The sequence below is a fragment of the Platalea leucorodia genome (genome assembly GCF_965183815.1).
Source record: "Platalea leucorodia genome assembly, chromosome: W".
NCBI lineage: Eukaryota > Metazoa > Chordata > Aves > Pelecaniformes > Threskiornithidae > Platalea > Platalea leucorodia.
The window spans coordinates 6830033-6852969 of NC_138859.1; positions in this window are offsets into that span (position 1 = coordinate 6830033).

The window sequence follows — 22937 nt, forward strand, 5'->3', positions numbered from 1 at the left end:
ATGTGTTATAAATATCCAAGTAAAAGGGTTGCGATACTTGGGTGTGACTGTAAGAGCCTGATCCTGCAAAGTGTCAAATGCTACTTTCAGTCCCTCCTCTGGTCACTGGAAGAGACGCTGGCCCAGCACCAAGCAGGACTGATCTGCCAAAGCTCCGGGCGCAGAGCAACAGCAAGCAGCGTGTGAGGAGTCACACCATGAGAAGGCTGAAGTGCTTATGATGGATCTTTCCAACAGTGAAAACTGTCTTTTTTCCTGCTCCTGCATTTAGCTAGCACCTGTCAAAGAAGATTAGAAGAGGGAATATGACATGGAACTAAGAAAAAGATTTCTAGTGGCCAGAGATGGTGATAAAGCCCACTGTGCTACTGCCTGGTGTGTCAGACTGCTTTCTGCATCAGAGACCTGTCTTATTAGTAAAGAAAAAAAAAAAAAACCACAACAACAGTCATAACATTGTATAGGTTCTGCTGCTGGGTACTGCAGGTATTTTCTTCTGCAAAGAAAATGAGTATATTTCAAGTAAATTGATAACGAAAGTGACATGCCATTTTTTAGCTACCTAATTTAAGATGATTTAAGAGCACCCGGTATGTAGATGGTGAATGCTTATTGCTTCCTCACAACCAGCCCCTTCTGCAGCACCTCAAATTCAGCATCCAGGATGACTCTGAAAACTTGGCCAAATCCTTTGCACCAGTGTTTATTATGTTGCAGATCAGCATAAGCAGAGCTAGCAAGGGTTGGTGCTGCATTGGAACATATAAGGTATTGGAGTAATATAGCTGCATGCACCTCTGGCAGTCCCTTTCTAAGCAATTCTTTTCTGATATCTCAAGTCAGGTCTGAAGTCTTTCAGACCATAACCTTGGAGCAATTTGGGAAGCAGGAGTTACCATTTTTATCACTACATGTGCACATCCACAGATGAAAGGGGAAGACCTTCCAACACGCTTTAAGAAGCCTAGCTTAGTGGCATTGTCACAGATTTTTATGCTCTGGTGGCCAGGCAAAAAGGCAGAGACCTTTGTTAATGGGATATGCTAACATTGTCTATGCTCCCTTAAATGAGAAAGGCTACAATTTAGGAGCCCTAGGTTTTAGTTTGGTATTTCTATTGCTGGGTGACACGATTTTTCATTGTTTAAGTTTTGTCATTATGAGAAAATAACTCCATCCCTGCCTTTGAACAATTTGGGAGGTACAGGGTGTGTTTTGAAATGCTTTATAAGAAGTCCAGATCTTCTTTTAGTCATCTGAGTATAGATCATTTGTGCTTCTGGAGACATCTGATTTTTTTTTTTTTTTTTTTCTCGTTTTAAACTTCCTGGGAATTTCTTCCTTTGGAAACAGTTGAATCAGCCCTCTTTTTTGCCAGAGTAAAAAAATATTTCCCATGAACTATCTTTTCCTTTTTTTTCTTCATTCTTTAAGGTTTCATAGTTTTTATGCCACTGAAACCATGCACTTCAAATTCTTATCCCAAGGTTTTGAGTTGATTTTCATGGCAGATACAAGCAGTGATGCCTGCACTGATCTCCAGACATGGTTTATTTTTATTCTTATATATCTGCAGCTATTTGTCACACTACCTTGCAATGTGGGAATTTATATGGTTTGGGGAGGTGTAACTCATTTTCTGTTTAATCCACTGTCTGTCAAAGGGAGAGATTTAAGATAGAATATTGTGGGCTTTCTGACATGGTTCACATTTTTGTGTGTATTTATTTATTCTCTGTGCACACTCTGTCATTTGTTAGGTTGAGTGCAAAAGAAAGTTGGTTTTCCAATAGGTGTAATTTGAGAAAAACTCTCAATGTGGAATGGACTATAGAGGTGATTCTGCCAGGATTCTGGAATATTAAAAATGTCCTAGTGAACAGATTGTGCTATCACTCCAGTTCTGCTATGAGGAAAGTCTTAGCAAGTTACTCCCCTCTTGTTTGTTCTCTGGTTAAAAGAAAAAAAAACCCTAATGTTGATGGTCTCCTTGGTGAAGTGCTTTAAGATCCACAGACTAGAAGTTCGGTTCCTGTGAAGAACCAGATAGTTCTTGTAACGTGGTGTTAACAAGAGCTAAGGTGAACACAGGTATGGAGAGGTGAGGTGACTTGCAGAACAGTGACAAGCGAGAATGATGGCTAAAATCCTGGATCTCCAGGCTGTGTTTGCTCCTCAAAAGGAGTAGATGCTGCTACTGGGTAGCAAAATGGATCACACAATATCCTGAGCTGGAAGGGACCCAGGAGGATCAGGGATGCTGCCAATCTTTTGTCACGCGGAGCCGCAGGGAAAGCTAGCGTTCGGAAAGCATGCTGCCACGTAGCACCCAGCAGCTCTGCATCTTCACCTTGTCATGTCTGGCACCCACTGAGAGGAAGTTCCTGTCCTGAAAAGCTGAGGCTAAATGCGGCAGGCAGACAAGAGGCAGGAGGAGGAAGGGAGCTGAAGAAGCTCACTTGCAGTCGGCATCAGTACTCAGAGGTGGAGCTGAGAACAGGCCCTGGCCTCCAGGCTCGCTCTCCGGCTGGCACTCTCATTCACCCAAGCTGTCACCATCCTGCACCGTGCTGGGGGAGGCATGTCAGACGTACTTAGATGACTCACACCCATCCGACGTGACAGAAAGCTAGGGATGGCATCCTGCCTAAAAAAAAGAAATTAAAAAAATTATTCTAGACCTTTCTCAAAAAACAATAATATGCACAAATGTAGGTGTAATTCTTTCATCGAAAGAAAAAGCCTTCAGAAGACAGTCATGGGGTGTCAGCTGGAGAAGGACTAATCTCTACAGCCCAAACCATATTACAGGAAGCTTTGCTATGACTGAGAATGTCCTGCCTTAGCTGGTGGTTATTTTAGGCAGTCTCCTTCTATCTGATGTGTCTCTAACTCTAAATAGGACTTTTGTCTTTCTGGAGTAAAGTTTGAAAAAAATGTCATGCTTGCTTGGTATGACAACAGACTTGCAGTTTCCTGGAAGAGAATTTGGCTTGGGAAACAGTCCTTCCTGAGGGCTGCTTGATATGAGAAGGAATGAAAACATGCTGTCTAGTGCAATCAGGGGGTTAGGCAAATGAGCACAGGTCTCCGTGGACTGACAGCTGCTGAGGGTGTGATGCAACAGGCATAATACACAGCAAGAGTGAAGGAGGAAACGGTCTTGGTCTCTGAGTGTTAAAATCAGAGGATGAAATTTAATCAGATGCAAAACTCACAGCAACACTTAGATCTGGTGTTGAGGGCAAGAGTCAGGTCCAGGCATCCTTTCTGGTCAGTATAGCTCAGTTGATGCTGTTAAGCTGTGATAAATTAATCATGAACCTGAGCCCTTAAAGCTACCATGAATACTATGTGAGGTTAGTGCAGGAAAATAAATATCTAGGAATGAATGTTATGTTATTGCTTTTCCTTGAGATTTGGGTTCCGTATCACCTGATGGCAGCCTATAAATTTGAAGGCTCCAAACACCACAAAAGGCAACTTTCAGGCGAGAGAGTGTACAGAGAACTGATGAGATGACAGTAAACAAAAGAATTAGGTTGTATTACCAGGAAGATCTCAAAGAAGTGAGGTCTGAAATAGCCTTCTGTGAGATTTGGACCAGACAATGATATAAAGAATGCTCTTGAGAGAATTCTCTCATTGTCAGAAGGATAGACTATACAAAGCCAGCTCTGAGAGATCTTCTCTATCATTTCTATGAGTCAGTATGGTTAGGTGCTGTCAAAAGTATGTCAGAGGAGCATCTCTTTTGGATTAGACACTTGTTATCAGTCTGGAGTACTGGGCAATTGATGATGTGAATTCATTGATGTACTGGACAAGGTACGTGAAGGCTGAGAACATTTGTTAGTCTTGGATGAGCCTCTTCCCAGACAAAACTCTGGCACCCTTGTTGCTTTAAGGGAGTTTATTAGTGAAAAGCAAGGGAAGAAGTATAACAGATGAAAGGAGACTTGTGAGGCATTGCAAACCCAGCTGCATAAACCAGGTAAAAATGGAACAGATTAACTTCAAAACTGTGGCTTGAAGTCATTTCTGCTGTGCATGCATAGATGCATAGAAAGCTCATGGGATTCTTAAATCTCTCCATGCCCTTACCAGCCTCTCTTGGATTTCTGAAACTCCAGCATGGCTGATCTGAAACTCTATCATAATTATTCAATATTATTTATTTACTTTTCAGTATTGTCTAGGGAACTAGTCACACATCAGCCCCTGGCAAAAGTGGTGTACAAAATCAGCACGGAGCAAGTTGCACAGATGGACACAATGATGGGGATGGGCAACACAGCTGGCTTGAGATCCAAATTTCACTTTGCTTTACAGGTGAGGATTTTAATCAGAAGGCCTGGTTCTCTACAGCATAAACCATAGGTGGTATCTAGTAAAACTCAGGCCTCAGGTCTGCCTTTGAACTTCACCTCTGACTTCTGCAATCTAATTTGAGTCATGCACAATCTGGGTTTAAACTTTGGAAAAGATGGGGGTTTTTAATTCTTTAGGTTTGGCTATATATGACTGCTGATGACTTGCAGTAGCTGTTTACTGTTTGACAAAGAAATGCTTGTGACGGTACACATGGCCCTTTGGCTTTTGCGCCCTCTGTAATTAGTCCTCTGAATTCTTAACCTGAGACTAGTTGTTTTTGAGAGTCAGGATCTGCCAGGGCAGAACTGTCCAATTGAGAGGGGTTCAGGAGGTTACTGCCATGCCTGCATGAATGAACCATCCGAAGAGTAGATGGAATAGTAATTGGAAAACACCAGCATTAAATAAATAAAGACCAATAGCAATAATGACATAGCCTGAAAGATAAAGCCTAATAGTTGTAAGGAGGAAGGAAATGGCTTTGTTGTTAAGGTATTAAAATGAGGTTTGGGGATCTGTATCTTAGTTGCTCCACAGTCCTGCATGATGTTAAGCTAATCCTGAATCTCCCGTCTCTGTTCCCCATCGCTTACATAGAACACAATGCCTTTTTTCAGTAGAGAGTATTGAACTTTTATTTGCTCTCTTTACTACATTTCGTTACAACATGTGTGGGCAACACACCCAGAGACTTGAGACCCCTAAATGCAGCTTCAGTATTTAGTGCAGACCTTAAGTGCTTTGCAGACATTGCCTACGCCTTGGAAGATACATCCCAGAAGTAGGTAGCTATTAGTGACGCTACCGAAGACTGCTATAGTTGGTGTGTTAGAGCTAGGAGAATCACTTAAGAGCTCATGACCCCCAAAGCCTGCTCAATTGACTTCTCTCACTGACAACATTTTTAGGTTTAGGCTTCAGCTTAAATGTCTAAACCATATTTAATGTTTAGGCTGACACATCTGATACTTGGAAAGGGCTAAGAGCACACACGCTGTCAGTGGCTCAGCTGTCAAGTGTTAACTCTTCATGCTGTACTTAGTCACTTGTCATTATCTACCCATATTTTTGTCAGTGTTTCCAAGTGAAAAAGAGACAAAAACCTGGATGGGAGTTTGGGCAGTCTCCTCAGAACCTGACTTAGAGAACTTGACTAGCGCCTTACTCGATCCTTTGAGTGGTCTAAATGAGGCACCTACATTAGATGCTGGAAGTCGAAGGTAGCGAGGAGATGGGCCGGGAAAAAGTTCCTAATGCAGCCTGTGGGAAGCTCTGCAAGGCAGAGTAGCCTCTCATCTTGAACCAAACAGCTCCTTGCTGCCAGGAGGAGGAGGAGCTGTCGCAGGAACATAACTCCTTTGGTTTGGGAAGGTGCCCTGCTGCGACGCTGAGAGGGAACTAGCAAAGGGAAAGGAAGACAGCAGGTTGTCGGATTTGTAGAAAGGAGAACCTGAAGGAAGAGAAACTTTCAGGGCTTTCTCTTAGGTGAGCAGAACTCATGTTGGAATTCATAAGGAAAATCTAAATGAGCATGAGGATCACGATGTGTAGCTGTGAGGCTGCGATAATGTATAAAGGGTTTGGACAACGGGGAAGGTAAAGGAGAAGGGTGACCAGATGGGATGACAGATGAAACTGGTGTTGGAGACTGTCTGACCTTCAGTCCTGCAGTGCAGCAAGGAAGTGTTTCAAGGGAGGGATGGGATAATTCAGGGCCCTAGCTATAGGGTCAGGAGCTGGGACACTGAGCTGTAATCGTGGCTTTTCCCAGTGGCAATCTACATGGCTGTGAGCAAGACAGTGATGTCCTGACCCCCAAAAGTGCCTATGTATCCAATAGGGCAGTAGAAGGTAGGATCAGAGCTTTGTTGCCTGGGCGTATTCTGCCTTTGAAAATGGGACTAGAAATAATACCTTCTTGCCTCACACAGCTGTTATCAAACTTAATTCACGAATGTTTGCAAAAGGCTTTGAAGGGAAGTACCAAGTCTTATGAAAAAACCCTCTCTTATCAGTGAATCCCTGTGCCTGCGCTCTATCCAGCGGGGCATCAGGACTAGCCCAAATAAATCTGATGGTTCCATAGTTGGCTTTGGCTGCAGAGGCTAAAGATAAAAGTTATTCAAAGCTAAACCTGTGATTTTTAGGCATATATGAAGCTGGTGGAGTATATTAATTCAGCTGTGAAATGGAGAAATAGGATAGATCTTTCTTCAGACTTATGTAAGTGACATGTATCCCTTTTTGGCTGGTACAGTAGGTTTTTTGATGTCATCATCTGTCATTAAAATTCATTCTTCTCTTACCCCATGATCTTGATTGTTCTCTCTGATGGGAGTTAGGGATTAAAACTGTATATACCGCTTGCATCACATGAACTCTGTAATATACTAGACCTGGCTGGGTTTCTTTCTTAACTTCAGAGGAGTTTCACCATACCCCACTTCTTACTGGATTTTGCCATGGACAGAGTGGAAATACACAGGTATTTTGGGAGGCTATGGGACTTGGGAGTTCAGCCGTTGAATACTAAACTTGGCAGGTGGGAAACAAAGCGTGCCTATAAAATTGAAAAGGTACAAAGCAGGTCTGAACAGCAACGAATGGCTCTGAAAGGGGCACAAAGAGGAAAACCAACTGACCGTTTTGTTTCATTCAGATCTGCTAGAACAGAGGCATCGAGGGTAACAGAAACTACTCAACAGCTACACAACTTTCATCCTAGGGGTTATAAAACTACATTATTTAGCTAAAATTTTACCTGAACTTAGAGCTGGGAGGCCCTGGCCTCAGTTGTTTTATTTGACTGAACTTCCTACTGTTCACTTAGAAAGAAGATCCAGGCTCCTTTTCATTGGAATTGTGTTAAAGTTGCCAACTTCTAGAGTGAGGAGTGAGTTGGAGGAAACTATGACAAGGTTTCAGTGTCACTAACACTCCGAGTACATTTCAGTTTGGAACATATGGTTAGCATCTTCTTTGAGCCCCTGCTTCAGCAAGAAGCAGAGAGTCACTCTGATGGGGAAGGGCTTGGGCTTTTTTGGTTTTCTTTTAACAGCGAATGTTTCTTAGGATAAATTTAGGCTATTTGATAGGAATACCAGGGATGCTTGAAATTATGCTAGCCAGATAGACCAGCAGGTAGACCCAGGTGGGTCAGCCTCCTTTTTGCACTTAGAAGGGGGTCAGAAATCTACAGGTGAACTCCAGCTACTTTAAATACCAAATGCCATCCACTTTGATTGAAAGTTTACTGTTGATTGGGACTACAATTTTGCATACTCTTTCCATGCCTGCTCACAAAACAGAAGCCTTGATTTTGGAAATAAAAATTAATGTGCTACATCATCTGCTAAAGTGGTAGAATAATTTTGATATGCAGAAATATCAGACTCATTATGAGCGCCGTTAGTTAACCATAAAAATCTGAAATTGCAAAACCCAAAAGACATCTGCCTTGTGTCTAGATCTATCTTTTTATGTTCCATAGACAATACACCTGTATCATAGACCTCCAGTCCGTCTCTAGTGCATGCTGTTATCCTCATATAAATATACGATACAACATATATCTTCAGGGTTAGCTTTGACAAGACAAGATTGCAGTAATGGTCAAAGGCAAAAGCATTAATACGATAAATAACATTTCACATTTCAGTGCAGCAGCTCAAAGCTTTTAATTCACATCAGATCCTTGTGGAAGAGTATACAATTGGGGTGAATGAGGCATTCAGAGGGAAAGCCAATTGCCCAAAAATCTTTAACATAGTAGCGCAGTCCTGAACTCCTGCCCTGCTCTTAATAGCCAACAGACATTTTCTTTCCTTGGGGACAGAGTAGTCTGTATAAGTATAAAATATTAATATTCTCTTGCTCCTTTGAATGTCTCGTGTATGAATTCTTTAAAGCAAGAATTATCTCTTACCATGTTTTTGAGCAGCACAAAGTCACGCAGAAGAAATCATGGGTTGGAAAGGCTGACATAAATGTGACATTCTCAGACACTTCAGTAATACAAGTCCTCTAGTTGGAGAAATTTGTACATTTTTAAAGCAAGCACAAATTTACTTCTCAGATGTTTCTGTGCTTCTCAGTAATTTCAGGGCCCCTTCTGGACTGGGTGAAGCTTGAAGTAATTCATTGAGTGCAGTGCACATATCTGTGTGCTGAGGTCAGGCATAAATGCATCTTTCCTCCTACTGCTATGGCAAGTCGTGATTCTGAATCTGAGACCTCTACTTGAGATTATCCCTGAGAGGTAAGGGAGGCAACAGCTTTGGCATAATATTTGGCTAAAACAATCTATCATGGGGCTTTCCTTAGCATTTCGAAGTGCCCAACATTAGCCTAGCACTCCTCAGCTTGGCATAACGGGCAGTGCGTGAAGTAAGACAGCCCAGGACCAGTGCTCAGTCTCTGTTTCTATCCCTAATTTACGTTCAGTGGGAACAAGTCTCTGCACCTCTTTGTGTCTCCATTTCCCCACCTGTGAAATAAAGCCCAAATCCGTTGTTAAGCTTTATATGAAAGCCAAGTGTTTTGATCATGAAGTCCAGAACTAAGGACAAATTTGAGTGACACCCATCAGTGATGGTTTTACTTAGGCAGATGTGCATTATTTCAAGATTTGTGTCTTCTCCTATGCAGCTCTTCTTGATCTGCAGATCATCAACGATATGGCTGTGTCAGAGCTCAGGATGTCTCTGGATGTAGTTTAGTTTTTTCATTCACTGCTCTGAAGAGCTCTGATCCAAATCGGTGAGAAATCATCTTCTGCCTTGCAAACTGAGAAACAGTATAGTTAAGATATTTGCCAGATGTCCTCAAGAGTGTTAGTGACAGAGCCACAGAATGACCCCAAATCCCTTCTGCCCTTGCTTTCCCCACACCTCAGCCGCAAGATGATTCTTCTGCTCGTTTGTCTGTAGAGACATTTATATAACATGAGTACTGACATGTGTCCTTTTTACACAGGCTCCACTTTCATCCACAGCAACTACGTTTAGTCCTATCTTAAATCAAGCCCAAAAGCCTTGAGAATTTTTGCTAGCACATCATCTGCCAGAGGTCTTTCTACCCGAATAAATTTGTGTACACCCAGAGTACACCAAGGGAAGGATCAAATTAATTGACTTCTAACAAAACATTTTTTGGAATGGGACATCAAAATTATCATCTGACATAAATAATCTGTTTCCTTTCTCTTTTCCTGCCTCCCCCCCCTTTTCATGGAATGAAAAACAAAGGCATCCTTTAGGATGGTATTTACAGTGCCATTGTCTCCAGTACAATCGTGACATTTCATCACAGAGCAACACCTCCTGCCTTTCCAATTACATTAAATTTTCAAGATGTCTCAGAGTCAGCCCAGAGCAAACTAGATCAGATGGATGCCTGGCTGCAAATATTTCCAGGCCCCCTTAAAGAACTGTGAAAGAATTAGGTGTCTCTAGTCCAAACGGAGGCAGACAATACATTTATTCTATTCTCTCTGTGCCAGTAAAGTCCCAGGGACCAGACTGGAACAGAGAAGAGGCAGATGGAAGTGAAGTGGTGATGAAATGCAGCCATCCGTAGGTCAGCTACGGATGAAAACACTAAATGCTTAATTATGTGATAAAACCTCCCCCTTTCCCCTGAAAATAGGTTTGTAAAAGTCAGGATCAAGGATGTCTATCTTGGGTTTCTCTTCCCCCGACGTTTTTTCCAATTCTCTGTGTGTACTCCTGTTTGGCTTTTCAGTTCTGTGCAAACTGATATGGAAAACCATTTACTCTGGCCATCTTTTAGGAGAGAGAGCTAGATAACACGGATGTCTGCTGGTGTAGGCAGCAGAGTATGTGGCCATGCCTGCAGAGCCGAACACTTCCAGTGCATGAGAGCAAGCACGTGGAGGAATTTCAGAGCGAAAGCATCAAACCTAAGTAGACCTTTGGGGTCCATGTCCCAATTCAAACTCCTGAGTCCATTTTCTGACTGATCCTGAGATGCACAGGGCAGGAGAGAGCAAGCAAAGAGTATCTCTGCAAGTCATGTATATTTTGACACTATATAGATAAGGTCTGCCACAAATCTGGCCTCAGCAGCATACGATGCTCCTGAGGCATTTGGTATGCCTTCTGCCTTTGAATTTGAACTTCAAACCCTAGCTTAAACCTGCATTCAGCCTTCTTCCCAAATTGTTCTTGATCATGTTGTATTTAATGACTTTTATTAACAATACAAGACTGGTAATGAGATTACTAAAAATGTTTATGGGACAAATTCATTTAGAAAGATAAACCTGCTTGAGGATTTGGGGCTCTCCCAGGCTAGACTCTCCTAGCTGTAATTGTTATTACATAAACAGCAAGTGAGTTTGGATCTATTTCATTCTAATATTAAGTAATAGCTTTTCTTTTAATCTCTTAATGTTTTCCCCAGGCATTTTGGAGGTGGTAGGGAAGATCCTGAGTAATAAAGCACGAATCTAATGTGCTAGCAGGGATGGGAAGTATCTATGCGATGTCAACATTGCTTTGTCTCAGATGTTTAACAATAATGAAACATATAAAAGCTTTCTTTTGACAAACAGTCTGCTGCTGCTCATTGAAGTGAGAGAACAGATGATCCACTCTGGACTCTTATTCTGTCCCCTGTGCTGCTCTGTGTGCACATGCCTATGTGGTTCCCCCCACAAGCACCCCCCGAGACAGAAGTCCCCATAGAGTATGTGTTTTGGTTTCTTTTTTTCTGGTGGAAAAAACTAGTAGCTTTTAACATGGAGTTTAGTTCTGCATTTGGCTTTTGGGAGGGGCAAATTTTTTTAGTGCCTTTTAGAGTCTTCCCAATTATTAGTAATTAAAATTGGGTTGCTGTAGCAGCTGAATGAGCACGGGCACACTTGTGTCAGCCTGTCTTTACATCTAAAGCTGTTCACATCTGCAGATCAGAGCTCCTGGGCTGCCCAACACCGGGCTCCTGCAGCTCAGCTGCTGGGAGGCTGCATTGTTTTCATGCAAGCTCATGTCAGTGCTGTACATGCACATGGGGTTTTTGCTGAAGGACATCTGCTTTAATGGGAAAACTGCTTTAAACTGTCTCAGACCTGTGGAAGCAGCTGGTTTGGTGTCTGTGAACGGCCAGGTAACTTAGGGATGAGCTCTCCTTGACTTGCTCAGGGGTTATGTCATGACAGCACAGACTGCTGTCAGCTCGCCAGACCTATTTGCAGATAGATCTTTTGCTGTACGGCTCAGGTGCTGTGAACTGTGGACATCGGTGATTCAGAGCAACGCGGGGAAAGGACATCCTGGGAATCGAATCTGCCCGACAGGTGAATATATTTGTATTTGCAGAGGCCAGCTCAGAGCAAAGCAAATGAGCAACTGTCCTTTCAGCTGCTCAGCCGTGGCCAAGGGTAAGCCAGACCTCCTCTGGAACAGGGCAGACGATCCAGTACCTGCATCCAAAATCTTAGTCCAGGGCTCACTAAGTCAGTGTCTAGGATTAGGACTTGCAAAACCACTGGCCTCCAGCGGTGGTGGGGCCAGAGCTGTGAGAGATGCACTGAAGTCTGGCCCTTGGCACTTGTTTCCAGTAGGAACTATTGAAGTCAGTGGTGTCGCTCAGGGTGAGCTCCTCTAATCTGTGGTGAGCACTGATTAAGTCCCACAGAGTTTGTTCTGTTTGGTTGTGAGTTACAGCTTTCCACACTGATTGTGCTCCCTGCAGCGAAGGTGATTTCCACTCCAATAAACTACACTGATTTTCCATGGATGAGATGAGATGAGCAGCTCTCTTGTTTTTCCATGAATTCCCTTCAGAGGAAATAAGTCCTATGTTGAAGCAGGGCAATGACAGAAAGAAGAGGTACAATAGTATTAACTGAGGGGAGCCCACGCTACATTTTACTGCAGAGATTTTCTTTGAGCTGATTAAACTTCCCTTAATAAATCCACCTGGGGATAGTTATAGAGGTTACAGGATTTTTAAAATGGGCCTGTCATCACTAGAAGTCCACTAGTTGCTGTTCCTGAGTGACCACGTCCATCAAGCACACAAGAAGGAACAAGCAAAGGGACTGTGACTCGAATAAATATTTTTAAAACAACTTTAAAAAAGTGTTTGTAAACGAGAGTGGAAATTTATCTCCAGATTCAGCGCTGTGGAGGGTTAGAAGCAACATGTTCAAGAGTGAAAGGGTGGAATGAGTAATGTTGGCTTGAAAGTTTGTGTGCAGCCATCTGTCATAGTCTGCTGACAGAGCAGGTCGGCACAGGCTGTGTCGCCTGGGTCGCATCTGATGTGGGAGCAACCCAGGCTTTGTGCATAAGGGACTGCCGGCAGCGAGCAGAAGCAAACACTTGCCTAAATCCAGGTAGGATTGCAGCACAACAAAGGAGTCTTCCAAGGAAAATCGAGGCCATGCTGGGAGCCAGAGTATAGGTCTCGTCTCTGAAGGCACAACCTGGATCGATCGAACAGTATGTATTTTAGATGAAAACTGTAGAGTTTTCTTTGCGCTCTTCTGAAACAAGACAACTTCTGGAAGAGAGAGAAATAACTTTGCGGAGGGTGATTGAGAAAGAAAATCTCTGCTTTCCAAGAGTTGGCAAGGGGTTGCTTCAGACCCGAGGAAAATGTGTTTTATCAATGTTGAATGCTTTGCTCAAAAGAAATTTTTGCCTACCCGTTTCTTCCCTATTTCTACCTACCTGAGGAAAAGAAATAAACAAACCAAAAACCATTTCAAGCAGAAGCTGCTTTTCCCTGGAAGGACAGAGCTATGGGAGTCTCTCAGATATCCTCTGAGGACTTCGTTGTTGTGGTTGATTTCGTGCAGAAACCATTCAAAAACTATAGCAATGAGGCAGTGTAAAACCCCAAGATAGATATTAATTGTTCCTGTGCAGGAAGGTAATAGCAACCAGGTTTGAAGTTATTGATCCTTATGGAGTTTGACAGAGTCAGAGGCAATTTTGGGTGGAAATTTGGGAAATTAATTGAATATAACTTTCTTTTAATAGGAATTTATAGGTCATTTAATCTCTATCCAGAGCTATTGGCTTTGGAACCCTTAGGAGGAAAACACACGCAGGGAAACAGCCCAGCTTGCTGGCTGGGGAGAAGGAGTAAGTGCCCTGAGGACATCTGCTTAGGAGTCAGACCATGTGTTGGGAAATAGGCTTCAGAAAAGCAAAGGATAAAGAAGTGCTGGAGGAAGAGGATGCAAGAGGAATTCAGCTCTGTTGGGTCCCAATGGGGAAAAAGCAATAAAGGCCACTGAGGTTAAGTAGTGATGTAAGAGCAAAGAATTTATGTTAATTTTGGAATACATATCTAAAAAATATAAGCAGCCTTGTGGGGCGGTGAGGTGGGAGGCATCTGTATATAGTAGCACTATCGAGCTAGAGGCAAGGAAGGAATACCAAGTGTAGAATCATGCCAAAGATTTCAGCTCCCAAGAAATGGCTTTTTACACCTCCAGTCTCTGGGGAGAAAGGAAAGAGAAATGAGAAAGGAGGGAGGGGAATGCAGCAAAGACAGATTGATTTCAGCTGTTCTCTTTCTTTGCTTTCTACCAGAGAAAATGGAGGTAGAACGATTCCAAAGGCAAAGCTCAGATGACTGTTGATGCTGCTAGGAGAGACCTTAAGCACTAAGCACATACAGGCAGGACGTCATGTCATATTAGAAGTTCTCCAAATATAAAACAAGAGTAAGTTATATATTTTTCATGAGGAGGACCTGGATGTTGCAGAGGTTAAGCTGCAGTGGGATAAACATGAGTGCATGTTTTTGAAGAAAAGGTTCTCTCCAAAAATAGTGTCAGGAACAGGAAGGAAACTGAAAGCCATAAGAGGTTTGTCAGCATTTTTAGATAAAAATTAAAATAACTAGTGTCAATGCTTCGTTGAGATATTTTACTGATTTTGCTGCTTTGGTGGTAGTCTGCAAAACACGATATTCTTAATGAAAATATTCAAGACTTAAGGGTCAGAAATCCAAAGCTAACATCAAATGTTTTGTTTTCCATTGCCTGGGGTAGCATGGTTGATTTGACCTTTCTATTACTATTCTTACTATTGCAGTTTGACATGTGAATTATATTTTTAATAATTTTTTACTTTGCTAATCTCTGGAACATAGAAAGAAGCAAAGCTGTATATCAGAAAGCAACGGTTACAAAGGGAACTTTTAAATTGAGCTCTTAATAGCTGTACTACTGGCTTTGACCACTGCCATCTCCTTCCTAAATGGGAATGGAAAATGTAAAATGTCTCTCTCCAAAATTCTCACCTAGCACTATTATGAAATATCTTAATTAAAAGAGATTATGGAGTACTACAGATGACTGACAGGGTGGAACTGGAATAAAAGTTTGTAACTACAACTTTCATATGCATCTTTTAAAACTGTTAATTGGATGTCTTTTAATAATAGTCTGGACTTTTTCAGAAACAAATACTTTAAGAGATGTAATATTCTGCTTGATGTTCCTGACATGGTAGTCTAGTGCATATTGGTATGGGAAGGCTGTAAAATGATTTTCTTTGAGAGAAAGGTTCAATATTGTATTATTCTTATTATTTTTTGCTTCAGGCACTGTATCTCCCACAATGCAATGTGGATGACAAAAAGTGACCCTTTTTTTCCCCTTAGATTTATAATTTTTCCAAAGTCTGATGTTAACAATGAATTACCATTCCTGAAGCTCTGTATTTATCAGGAGTGGCAGAGGAGTTAATTGCAAGCCAGGGAGCTATGCATTAAACAATGCCTGGCGATTTGTTTGGAGGGTTGTTTATTGTTACTACTCTGATCAAACACTGCTGTGCTTCCTTTCGTGTTGTTTCAGCTTCTCTTCCACTTACTAAAAATAGTGGATAACAGACCAGTGAACAATAGCGTCAAGGGTTTCTTTTCCCCCCCCCAAGAGCTAGTTTCTGTAAAGAAATATTGTTTCTTAATCATTTATCCACTTCATTAGGTATTGTCAGCAACTGAATAAGAAATAGGGCTGCTAAGATGATGCACATTTATATTTATTTTGTTTTCTGGGGAGCTGGAGATCATTTAAACAAACAGATGTGTTAGAAACACTAAAAGCAGAGTTTTCTGATGGGCAGAACATGGGCTGGGGGGCAGGGCAGGCCTGCTTTATTTCTGGGTTTGTCCATCTGCTGCCATGGCACCAGCTCAGCTCTCTGGAGCATGTCCGCACGATGCCCCAACCTCCAACCTGGCACTGAGGTACCCTCTGGAAAGAGGATTTCTCTTCCTTTTCCCACCTCTTGCTGCTTCAGGCGTCTCTTACTGCACGTATAGACGGAGCCCAGCAGAATGCAGCTTCAGTCTTTTTAGGGGTCTGGAGGTATTACTGCACTGCAAATCATAGTGAGGATAAAACTGATGTGGAAGTGACATCTCTAACTTAAAAATAAACAGCTTGGCTTCGAAAGGTGCTGGGCTCCCCCAGCTGTCACTGACTGTAAGAGGACATTTGCTCTGTATGGAAGTGTGTTAAAAGGTTGGTCAGAGCCATATAGCTTTCTTTTCCTTAGCAATTACTTAATACATGATTAAGAAGTGTTAGAAGCACACTGCAGGCATGAATAATCTGGAAAAGACATAGTCATAAGTATCCTCTTGAGTTACTGGAATACCGTAAAGATGGATTTGCCATGTATTAACTCTTTATAATCTGTACATTTTCAATACTTTATCTCACATTTCCTTTAGAATGAGCTAAGCCTGAGAGATCATTACCACTTTCTGAATAATATGGAAGAAAAAAGATGGAATAGGGAAATGAGCTAAGTGTTTGTAAGACTTCCTATGGCCTCTGGTAGAGATAAATGAGAGACCTGCTCCAGGATGAGATCTGCAGTGCCTATCTTTGCTGCAGGATCTCAGGAATTAAGTGAAGCAGGAGGTGCTCAGCTCAGACCAGTTACTGCGTATGTTAGGGGAAAATTGGGACTGCATAAGGGCAGAAGCTGCAACATGCTGGTTTCCTTCTCAGTGGGAAAGATGAAATAACCAAGGAGGAGGGAGAGACCTTTCATGTCTCTGTTTAGTGTGATACGTCAAGCCAGCAGTGTGGGAATGGCCCAATGGGGAGGTTTATTTCTCCTGCTCAGGGTTTATCCTTTATAAACTCTGTAGCTCTCAACTGGAGGACTACAGTAAATTTCATTTTAATCAGTTCACCAACTGATTCTCACATCTGGAACCCAACGTATCTGCTTTGCTGATGGTATATTGGTTACTCAGAGACTGGACAGATGAGAAGCAGATAGAGGCTGGTTCAGAGACTTGGCTGGGGAGGAGGCAGGACAGGCAGCATTGGTGCAGACCTTGAATGCTTGTCCCAGTGAGCACTGCTGGCCTGTAAGTCGCTGTCACTTGGTGATCTTCATCTCCCTCAGAGGGGCTGAAGAGCTGCTCCTTCTCTCCCTTCTTCCTCCTTCTGCCTATGGGCCATATCCAAGCTTGATTTCTTTATTCCTGCTTGCCATGTTCATCTGGATCAAAGATCTAATGGGCTGTGGGTGGAAAACTCCCCAGCAAGAGTCACAGATCATAGCAGTGGCAATTCCAGTTCTTTGTTGGCTACTAATCACCTGTCAGATGCTAACGTGGGGCTGTTGCTGCTCTCCTAGCCCCAGCTGGCAGCCAGTCCGGTCCACAGTGGACCTTTTAACCTCTGCACTGACTTTCATTGACAATAGCTCATATTTGTATAGTCACCTCTCACCTTGTCTCTGTTAAATGAATAAACATCTGTTCTTATTATTAATTCATCCTTTTTTTTATTTTCTGCTGCTGTCACTCTGTTAATCTGTTCTGTGGCAGAGACAGACATGAAATCCATTTGACTAAATAGAAATGCAAAGATAAGATGGCCCAAAGGACAAGCTCTGGGAAAACACGGGGAGAATAAAAGAAAATGAACCTCTAATGCAGAGAGTCCATTCAGTGATTTTTATATTTCTTTAATGATTGTCTAGTTTCATAATGTTTCATGCAAATAAAAAGGACATGGTACAAATGAAACATGGACTACCTTTTTAGGCATTCAGCAGCAGCAATTACTCTTTGCTCCATATATTCCAGACTTATATCTAATGACAATAGCTGAACACACTGAATTGATTATAATCAATTAGGAACCCTTTTTACCTAAATAGAGAATTCTTATTCATGATGGTTTTTAATAATCTCAAAAGTCCTTATTTAAAATTCAAAACCAAGAAACTTTGAGCCAGAAGAATGTAGGATGTATTTAAAAAAATCAAAACCAGAAAACCCAGAAAGAGGACTTAAAGCAAACCAAATAATCAAGCAATTTAGTCATCATGCTGCCCATCAATCTTTGTTCTTATCCTTGCACTTTTCAATTTTATGGAGGATGCATAGTTCAGGACAAGATGTACATTCCGTCTGTTGAAAAGAAAGCAATGGTGACAGCGATGCTCCTTGGAAAGGCCTTGGCAGAATCCATCGTGTAGAAGAGGCTAGGGAAGAGCCAAGCACTTGCAGATTACATTCCCCATCCTGCTTGATGCTCTGACTGATCCTTACAGACCTGCTGGAGAACGAACACTGCTTCAGCGTTGCTTCAAAGTGGGAGACGTGAAGCTACTACAGCCTGATCTCCTTCATCTTTAGCCCCTGAAGTCACGAGTGCATTGCTGCTGCACTGCAAGGGACACTCACTTTGCTTTCTGTACCAGCCATTTGGGGCATCCCCAAAACCAAGGCTTTTCTGCTTGAGTCTGTTCCCTCTTGGCCTTGTCCTGTGGATGGCTGGAGCCGGATCCTGGCTCCCTGCACAGCCTGGCAGACCCAATACCACCTAAGAAAAGGCAGCATTATTCACCCAACCCAGAGGCTGGCAGGGATGGAAGGTGAGGGCTGTAGTTTCCTCTTGTTCCCACGTCTGCCTGCACTGAAAGTCCCTCTTCCTCCTCCTCACCTCTTTGCTTATTGAATTCCCTTTGCCTGCGTGTGACTTCAGAGGACAGTCACTGTTGCCTGCACCCACAGGTTCAGGATGCAGACCTTGGGAATGGCAATCTGGATTCACCAACAGACCAGCCTTCAGCGCTCTCTCCAGTCAAAACCAGTGCAACGTAGACTTGCCGTTGCATTTCAGTCAGCCTGAGAAGGGTCATTTAAAGGATTGACACAGATGTTGGCCATATTTAAAAACTAACTTTAACCTGGATCTTCCTTGACACTGTTCCCATACCCTGAAGCACAGAAGCAGCAGCAAACTCTTTCAGAGGCTGGCTTTGAAATGGACACCCAAAGGATTTAATTATTTCCCTGGGTCTGATGCTTGACAATTTCCAGTGCAACTCTGGCTGCTCACATATTAGATTTAGTTGAGATTGCTGGCATGCAGCCAGAGCGAGAAAGTATATGGATTAATTATAGACCTGGCCACCTGCTTCACCTAGCACAAGCTCTCTGAGTTTGCAGCTGATTTCACATCGGCAGGCTCTATCCTTGTGACGACGGAAATGGAAGAGGGCTTGTACAACACTGCTTTCACCAGCATAATAAATCCTGAATGCTCTGCTCAATATTCTGCAAAATAGATTGGAAACTCAAAAGTAGATTTTGCTTATTAAATCTGTATACATTTCTGGAATGGAATAGGAAAGAAGTGAGTAGATCCCACTTAGCCTCTTCTAGCTCCCTTTCCCTTGGGCTGTGATGACTTACGGAAGGAGAGCAGGATATTTTGGGGTAGGAGAACAGATACGGTAGGTGGCTACAGTTCAGGGAAATTTGCATTTTTTCAGAGCATTTCCAAATAAAGTCCAGCGATCACTGGCAGTTTCTCTTATTGAGGTACTTTTTCTCATTGTCTGCTGTCTCCTCTCACTCTGGCTTATAGGTTAAAGGACTGAAATGGCACTTGGGGATGAAGCTTTAATTGCTTGCTCTGTGTCTTCTCAAAGCTTTTTTTTATCAGGACACTGAGTTTCTCTATGCCTTAGTTTCCCATTCTGAGGGGAAATGGGTATAATAGTTCTTATTTCTTCTTCTGTCCTTTGTCTTTTGTATAATTTAAGTTGTAAGCTCCTTGGGGTAATGAAAGTTCTCACTGTGCCAGTATAGAGTGCTTACAAATGTGCTGTAATCTTGTCCTGGGCTTCTAAACCCTACTGCAGTGGAAATAATATAGCGATGAAGAGTCTGGAAAGCACTTGGGATTCAGTGATGACCTCCATAATACGTGCTCTCTGTATCACACCACAGGGAACAAATCAATCAAAGAACAAGAAGTAAGGAAACAAGGAGGCTCAACAAGTTCCCTCACTCACCTTAACCTCCAAGGAAAGAAAACAGCAAAAGAGACAATCCTCTTTCCCTCCTGAATACAGGATAACACAACTGTTTTTCATGGCAAATTAAATAAGGTTCATTTTTCTTGCTATGTTTGTTTCCCTACCTCTGCTGACTGTGTAGGGCCTCTCAGTCTCTCCAGCCACAGTCAGTCTCTCCCTGGCAAGTTGAGAGTCTGTTGGTGTTATCAGGGCTGGGCGACCCAACAGTCTCTGCCACAGGAGAAAAGCTGTTCTCATAAGAGTGGCTGCTCTCCACTATCTGGTCCTGTTTCTGTTAAAATTAGCTGAGCTCTTTGACTTTTGTGAATGCATAATGCACTAATAGATGATTTATGGATGATGTTTTGCTTGGGAATACCAAGCAGGAGCAGGTATTAGAGAGAGGATGCTGTGATGGTAGGGGCAGTGTGGATACCTTCATAGACAGGTAGAAAATTCAGGCTGCTCTGGAGAAGGACCTGAAGGTTTGAGCCTTCTCCTACCCTGTTGTAATTTTACTGATGTGGACCCGCTTTCTTATGGTCCTTAGTAGGAAAAGGGAAGTAGCTTGCAATGTTTGCTCATGCATTGCTTCTTATGCACCACACTTGTGGACTGAGCAGTGAGAAAATCTCTCCTGAATGCTTCAGTGTTTTGTTACCCATAAATTTTAAATTTCTTGTCCAGTCTTTGCTATTTACAGCTATGTAAAATGTAGTTTTACAGAAGACAAATCATGTTTGTGCAAACTCTGAGTTAAAAAGTGAAATTTCTCTGCTATCATATGAATTGCAATTGGTTGTTTCTTTCCATACATGTGAATCATAAGGGGGTTGCCCTATTTTTAAAGAGGGTAGAGAAGAAAGGTGCTGGAATCTGATGTCTGAAATAAAATTTAATTAAGCTTTCTGCTTCTTTATGGCAGCCTGGAGTTTGTTTAGCCTGTCCTGGTATCTGAAAAATAATTATTAGACCAATAATTTCTGATGAACATGTTCTAGGAAATGGTGTCAATTATAACTGTGTAGGACTTTGTTATTTCAGTCTATTACCAGTCTATTCAGGAACAAGAAGTTCAATTGATAAAAGGCAAAAAATCAATCAGTAAGATTGTTGAGATTAATTCTGAGTTCATAACCCCCCACTGAGGTTTCCAAAAGCTTTTGTCTTAGACCTAAATTTAAGTTTCTTGGAGCCAAATTTGTGACTGAACTCAAGTGAAACTTTTGTAAATCCTTATTTTTGCATTAAGTTTGTTAATAATTTCAAAATTACAGCCATTGGGGATAAATGATGAGAGCTATAAAAACACACTGGACCTTCTTTAGCAGAAATTGGAGCAAGTTTTCTGGATGCAGTGCATTAATTAATGATGGGATAATTTAGTTAAATATTTATGTTATTGCATGTGTCAAAGATCAGGATGCTATTGTGCAGGCTGTACTGGCTCAAGGAGAGTCATTCAATCAGAGAGATTCTCATCTAAATAGAGAAGAAAAAGGGAATATTATTCTCAGTTTCTAACTGGGCATGGGGAGCCTAAATGCTTTGCCAAAGGGGTGCCGTGGCAGACTAAAAATTTGAACCTGCAGCATCCCAGCCAAGTGCCGGATAGCTGTCTGAGCAGGATTATTACTGTGCTTGTAAACAGCAGGTACCATGATTAGACTTCAGTTCTGACCTCGTACTTCCAGGCACCGCTGCCTTAAAAGCAAATGGACAAAAAGAATGTCATTGTACTGGGTCATTTTGATCTGACATGGAGAGGACTAGAAAAAAATTGTTCCAGATGATGTTTTTGTGTAAGTTATGGAGGAAATGGTGAAAGATGGCAGGACGTAATTCCTGTGTGCTGAGACTGAGACCCTGGCTCATTAGAGAGTTGGAGCAATTACCTAGTTGTAAGTAAATGTGCAGAATTTCTTTTGAAATCCATTTTCTACTAACGTGTGAAGTAAGATGGGCAGAGAAGCCTTTTCAGGCTTAGCCTTGGCTGTAAACTTGTCCCTCCCCTCTGACGCTCTTGGCACTCTGAAACCCAGCACACGTCTTGCCAGTCTTCCTCCCCTCGCCCTCTCTTACTGTTGTCCTTGCTGAACAGTCCGTAAATTCTGGTAACCTGAAGACTGGAGAAGTGTTGAGCATCCTTGAAGAGTACTTGTTCAGTCTTTTCACGTGACCAGAACAGGTCCCTCGGGATGTTTGGAAAAAGTGCTGCCGACTCTAGTCTTCTCCTTACTGGCGTTTGACACCAGTGACACCCAAGTTTCTCATTTCCTTTTACCTTTTTCTGCTGAACCAGCATTTCCTGGCTCTCCATCCACCCACTTTTCATTGTCGCTGGTCAGAAGCTTAGAGCTATCATCTGCATCTCCAAGCCCATCAGTTAGTTTCTGTTTTAATCAAGGGATCATATCTTTCTCTTCGGGCCCATCCATCATCTCTGGCTCTTTGTGAAGCTGCAGTCATCCATCCTTCACCTGCCTCATTACTCAGAGGAAGATTGTGCTGCAATGGTGGGCAAGTAGGCTGCTGCGCCAGCACTCTCTGCAGCGCGGGGAGATTGCAGCCTGTGGGGCGTTCCTCTCCAGTGGGCAGGACCTCTATATTTCTTCCTTTCTTCTTTTTCTTCAGGGGACTCAGACCACTTGGGATGAGCTTCTTTCTTATGCAGCTGTAGCTCATTCCCGCTCAGGCTGGGCAGGGATCCCCATGAACTAGGGTGTTGCACGATATCGTTTGGCATCAAATAGGCTTTGGCAGCGGCTCTGCCTCTGCAACAGGGAATGGCACATATAAGAAGCCCATTCCCAACAGGCAGTATCATTCATCAGATCTCAACTGGTGTGTCTCTAATTAATTAAGCATATAGTAGACCTAATTAAATGGGAAATAATGCCCAAAGTTAATGCTGTCGTTTCTGTCACTTGTTAGTGTCCTGCTGCTGGTGGGAGGACGATGAAGTGTTACCGTAGAGTTTAGATGAACGTAAATCCCTTTCTAGGGTCAAGGAGGGTATGACTAGATGCTGCTAAATGTCTTGTTCTCCTGGCTGGAAGTCCCAATATCATGGCCTGCCCTGGGATTTAGGAAGAAAACACTTCTCACTACAGAGAGGTGTCCCCACGCCCTGAGTCCCAGGTGAGCCTCTCATTTTGAGCAGGGTCACGCTGCATTTGGAGCTTTCTCTGCTGCACCCCATGGCTGGCTGACTGCAGCACTGCAAGCAAAAGCAGG